At 40.3% G+C, this 5814-nt stretch overlaps 1 pseudogene; it reads left to right on the top strand.

The window, feature by feature from the left end:
• Nucleotides 1-1935: 1935 nt before the first annotated feature.
• Nucleotides 1936-2054, top strand: LOC134936875 (5S ribosomal RNA; annotated as a pseudogene).
• The last annotated feature ends 3760 nt before the right edge of the window (nt 2055-5814 follow it).

Below are 5814 nucleotides of genomic sequence, written 5' to 3'. Positions count from 1 at the left end.
CCCCCCTTTGTCCGCTTTCCGGATCACTATATCTGTTCTCTATACTCGCAATTTTTGCGTGTGCGGAGGATTACATCCGATCCAGAGGAGACTTGCAGGGCATTAGATAGGATGAAGTACAAATTTGTTGAAAGGGGTTACCCAATAGGGGACCTTGAGGTGTCCAAAAGACGGGTTTTGGATATGACCAGACAACAGGTTTTGGAATCTAGCCATACCAGTAAGCAACACAATAGGGAAGTATTCCCCTGGGTTAACAAACACACCATTATGAGTAAAAATGTGGTGAAGAAAGACAAACAGATGTGGCCCATCATACAGACTGATGGGGCCCTGTCCTCTATGGCCAATACAGCTTTGTTGCCGAGCCATACTAGAGGGAGGAATATTGGTGACCACATTGTAAAATTAGACATCACAGACATGGCTAAGAAAAGGGAATCCCATTTTTTAAGAGCCAAAAATGGATGTTATCGTTGTTTGGGATGTGCGACATGTAACACTTTGACAGTAGGCACTTCTTTTAATCATCCATCTACAGGTCGTAAAATACCCATCAAACATCGGCTGACGTGCACCACGACCCATGTGGTGTATCTCCTCACGTGTCCTTGTGGTCTTGCATACGTTGGCAAGACCATTAGGCAGTTCCGTGAGAGAATGGCTCTCCATCGGAGTGCCATAAAGAAGGCTTTTGAAAAGAAAGAAAGTGACCAACCCTTTGCGCGGCACTGTATGCTAACTGGTCATAGTGTAGCTAGTATTAGAGCCATCCTTATAGATCATGTTCCCTGCAAGTTGAGGGGTGGAAATAGGTATAGGGCATTATTACAAAAGGAATCCAGATGGATTTACAAATTGGGAACTCTGTCACCCAGGGGGCTCAATAAGAACCTGGGTTTGCAGTGTTTCCTCTAATATAATACATAGGCCCCTTAATATGTCCCTATGAGTGTATCACCATCTATTCCCATTGCTTATTTACGTTCACTGTAGGTTATATTAATTACTTAGATGTTATACATACATAGGTTCATATGCTGTTCCTGCAGTTTCTTAAAGTGTTGTATGTGCACCTAAGTTTTTCAATTTCATTGTATTATAGTCTCATCACGGTTTTTGCTTTCACTTTGTTTCCGTAGGTGACACAGCAGAGGTTTTGCTTGGTCGCTATGGATACCCGCCTGCGACGCGGCGCGCCGTGACGTCACTGGATGGCAACGCGGAAGTGTGGCCGGACGGTCTGGCGGGCGGCTGCGCCGCGAAGCAGGTGAGTATGATCTGCACTAATGTCTTGTTTTGTTCTCTATATAAGTATTCTTTTTTGTTGTATGTGGCTTGTCTGGCCCTGAGGACGGGGTTAGGTCCCCGAAACATGTTGGCCTATTAAAGTGACTTATCTTATTCACGTTGCTGAGTCTGCATGAGTGCCGCCCATATTACCTTCTTATCTACTTGGGACACAGTATCTCCAACTGGGAAGGCACCTCAGCTGTTGCTGTGATTCAGAGTGGAGTGCCGGGCCATTCCTGTTTGTTATATATATATATATATATATATATATAAAAATATATATATAAACAAACACATGACTGAATACCATCTCAACTTGGCAGTCAAAACATTGACTTGTAGACAGCACCTTATTGATTTAGGCTGAAAATCAGAATGTGTACCCATACGCATTTTCTTTGGGGACACTGTGTTCCCTTACACCTATCAGTATATTAATATAGCTGTCACAACTTGAATCCTTGTTATCTCTTCTATGTGGATCCAGAGCAATACCAGTGTCTGGGACACTAATCCGTTTACTTACCACTGCCTAACGTTTGCAGCAGATCCATCTTTTGTCCCTTCCTACCTATATCTTCATACAATCCTGAATAGGTGATCTCCCCTCAGTGATCCAGTAGTGGCTGCCACAACCATATCATCTACTATCATACCACACTGTTGACGCCCAATACCGTCCGATCTTAGAAGCTAAGCAGTGTTGGGCTTGGTAAGTACTTGGATGGGAGACCACCTGGGAATACAAAGTTTAGTGGAGTAAAATCTGGTTCAGAGACTCCATGCCGAACACTAACAGCAGAATTACCACTTATCTTGCTTCTACCTGCTTGTTTATACACTCTGTAGGTCATAATTTGCAGCATGTGACCAAAACTGATTGTCTCCATAATTTTGGACATACCAGTTAGTCTGTGGGTACAGACTTATATGGCACTCCCATGAGTTCACCTGAATTGACTAATTTGGGCCATACTATACTCATCTGTGAGCAGGTTCAAGGTGCCAGGGTCCTTATAGTTCAATTATTGAACATTTTATTCATATATATGACTTATCCAGGGACTCAATACTAATAGTATTTGATTTTAAAAATTTGTGTGTTGTTTGTTGTCTGTCTGGATACATTCATTTTAACACTACTTAATAAAATGTATGCTTTAATCCTACACTAATTCTGACATTTCTGTCTAACCTAAAAGTGCACCCACAAAAGAGTCTTCTTTCTTCTCTATTATTGTTTGAAATATCCTGACTAGTCTCCCAGTTCCTGCTGCTGAAAACCATCCCCACCGCATCATGCTGCCACCACCATGCTTTACTGTAGGGATGGTGTTGGCCTGGAGATGAGCAGTGCCTGGTTTCCTCCAAACATGACGCCTGGCATTCACGCCAAAGAGTTCAATCTTTGTCTCATCATACCAGAAAATTTTGTTTCTCATGGTCTGAGAGTCCTTCAGGTGCATTTTGGCAAACTCCAGGCAGACTGCCATGTGCTTTTTACTAAGGAGTGGCTTCAATCTGGCCACTCTACCATACAGGCCTGATTGGTGGATTGCTACAGAGATGGTTGTCCATCTGGAAGGTTCTCCTCTCTCCACAGAGGAGTGCTGTAACTATGACAGAGTGACCATTGGGTTCTTGGTCACCTCCCTGACTAGGGCTCTTCTCCCCCGATCGCTCAGTTTAAACAGCTGGCCAGCTCTAAGAAGAGTCCTGGTGGTTATGAACTTCTTCCATTTATGGATGATGGAGGCCACTGTGCTCATTGGGACCTTCAAAGCAGCACATATTTTTCTGTACCCTTCCCCAGATTTGTGCCTCGAGACAATCCTGTCTCGGAGGTCTACAGATAATTCCTTTGTCTTCATGCTTGGCTTGTGCTCAGACATCCACTGTCAAGTGTGGGACCTTATATAGACAGGTGTGTGCCTTTCCAAATCATGTCAAATTAACTTAATTTACCACAGGTGGACTCCAATTAAGCTGTAGGAACATCTCAAAGATGATCAGTGGAAACAGGATGCACCTAAACTCAATTTTGAGCTTCATGGCAAAGGCTGTGCATACTTATGTACATGTGATTTCTTAGTTTTTTATTTTTAATTAATTTGCAGAAATATATAAAAAAATGTAATTATGGGGTATTGTGTGCAGAATTTCGAGGGGAAAAATATTTTTCCATTTTGGAATAAGGTTGTAACATAACAAAATGTGGAAAAAGTGAAGTGCTGTGAACACTTTCCGGATGCACGGTATATATATATATATATATATATATAGATATATATAGATATAGATATAGATAAATGCCTTTATCCTGCGCTGACACTTATTTTAGCAGCATAATAGTCCCCAGTATTAGAGTCCCACAAATGAATACAAAGTAAATCAAAGTACAGTAAATATTAGAGGGTGCTAAATTAAAAGTTAAGTAGATGCTTTCCACACAGAAATTTTGCCCTTTGGGCTATTATGGACTACTAATCTTAAAATTCAATAAACATTTAATCATGTTAAAAACATAACAATCATAAAAGAATGTACATCCACAATCAACTTATCAGCAAAGCAAAATTCATATTAAAAGCAAAGTTCTTATAAATCCATAAGGAGTAATAATCCGTTGATAGAAGTTTTCAGTACTATTGTGTACTATGGCCCTCATTCTGAGTTGATCGGTAGCTGCTTTCGTTCGCAGCGCAGCGATTAGGTAAAAAAGCAGCACTTATGTGCATGCGTATTGGGCGCAGTGCGCACGCGCAACGTACTTTCACAAAAGCCAATGCAGTTTCACACAAGGTCTAGCAACGTTTTTCAGTCGCACTGCTGACCGCTGAGTGATTGACAGGAAAGGGGAGTTTCTGGGAGGTAACTGGCTGTTTTCAGGGAGTGTGCTGAAAAACACAGGCGTGTCAGATACAAACGCAGGTATGACTGAGGAAACGGGGGAGTGGCTGGCCGAACGCAGGGCGTGTTTGTGACGTCAAAACAGGAACTAAATAGTCTGAAGTGATCGTAAGCTAGGAGTAGGTCTGGAGCTACTCAGAAACTGCTCGAAAATATTTTGGAGCAGATCTGCGATCCTTTCGTTCGCACTTCTGCTAAGCTAAGATACACTCCCAGAGGGCGGTGGCTTAGCGTTTGCACTGCTGCTAAAAGCAGCTAGCGAGCGATCAACTCGGAATGAGGGCCTATATTCAGTACTTTTCAGTACAATAGCCAACAGAGTAAGACTTGAATTTTGCCCTTATTGATTGAGTCATGTTTTGAACATCTATCATCTTGTGAAAGACCTTTATAAACACTTGTTGTAAAATCCTTATTGTTAATATTTTTCTTTGAAATTGATATAACCCAATGAAGTCTTTGGGACAAAATGCGTAGGGTTGGTTTAACATCATCCACACTTGTACTGAAAAATTTCTAGCATTGGAACTCCTTATGGATTAACACCAAGGATTGGAATTCAAATATGAACTTTGCTTTTGTAGAAAATTGATTGTGGATGTACAAACTGTACTTTTATGATTGTAATTTTTTTAACATGATTAAATGTTTATTGAATTTTAAGATCATTAGTCCATGGTAGCCCAAAGGGTAACATTTTTGGGTGTAAAGAATCTACATACACCTTCTAATATCTCTCTCTGTATATATATATATATATATATATATTATTCTTCACATGGGAGTTTCTGATTTTCATGGTTGTTCATATAAATGAGTGTTTAGATTTGCTAAATCTATAGAAATTTAAATTTGAGATGTCTTAATGTAAGTAAATATTAATCCATGGTCCTTGGTGTTACCCAAGGAGCACCTGTAGCAGATTCGGTAAAAAGTGACAGGAGCATTTTTGTGGTTTATTAAATTCTACACGCTGGAGGTGCAATCCACGCAGCACAAGCCATGCATCAGTAATAATGTCATCATGTCAACCCTCTTTTTCTCACCTTAGGGGAGGTTTAATAAAATACTAATTACTAAGTTTTCCTATTTCCCACCTGAAGAATAGCTATGTTAATTTCAGCTTCCTAACATATCGGGAAGAGAATGAGTGAGTGAGTGAGTGAGTGAGTGAGTGAGTGAGTGAGTAAGTGAGGGATTTCACATTTATATAGATAGATATGTTCAAATCCAGAAAATTAACATCTCCCATAATAATATTTAATGCAAATACACTGTTCCAGAGATTAGAATTTAGGTGAGCACAAAACTCATCCGACGATTCCCTGTTTCCACCCCCTCAAAAAAAAAGACATTAGGCCGAATGCAACCCACATGTCCAGTGATCTCTGATTTATTTTTACAAGGCAAAACCATGACAAAATCCCCTTTAATTTGTTACATACACACAGATTTCCATTATATTATTGTTAGTGCCAATAGCAAAAGTCGTTCTGTTTTGTATTCATACTGTTTATGGCATTAATACTGCCACACAGTTGGTACCACCGAGCGTGGGCATATTTCTTTTGTTTTGTTTCAAAATAATTTGCCAAGTGCTATCATAGCAGC

The sequence above is a fragment of the Pseudophryne corroboree genome, chromosome 6 (assembly GCF_028390025.1).
Source record: "Pseudophryne corroboree isolate aPseCor3 chromosome 6, aPseCor3.hap2, whole genome shotgun sequence".
NCBI classification, from domain to species: Eukaryota; Metazoa; Chordata; class Amphibia; order Anura; family Myobatrachidae; genus Pseudophryne; species Pseudophryne corroboree.
This window is presented reverse-complemented; position numbering and strand designations above follow the sequence as displayed.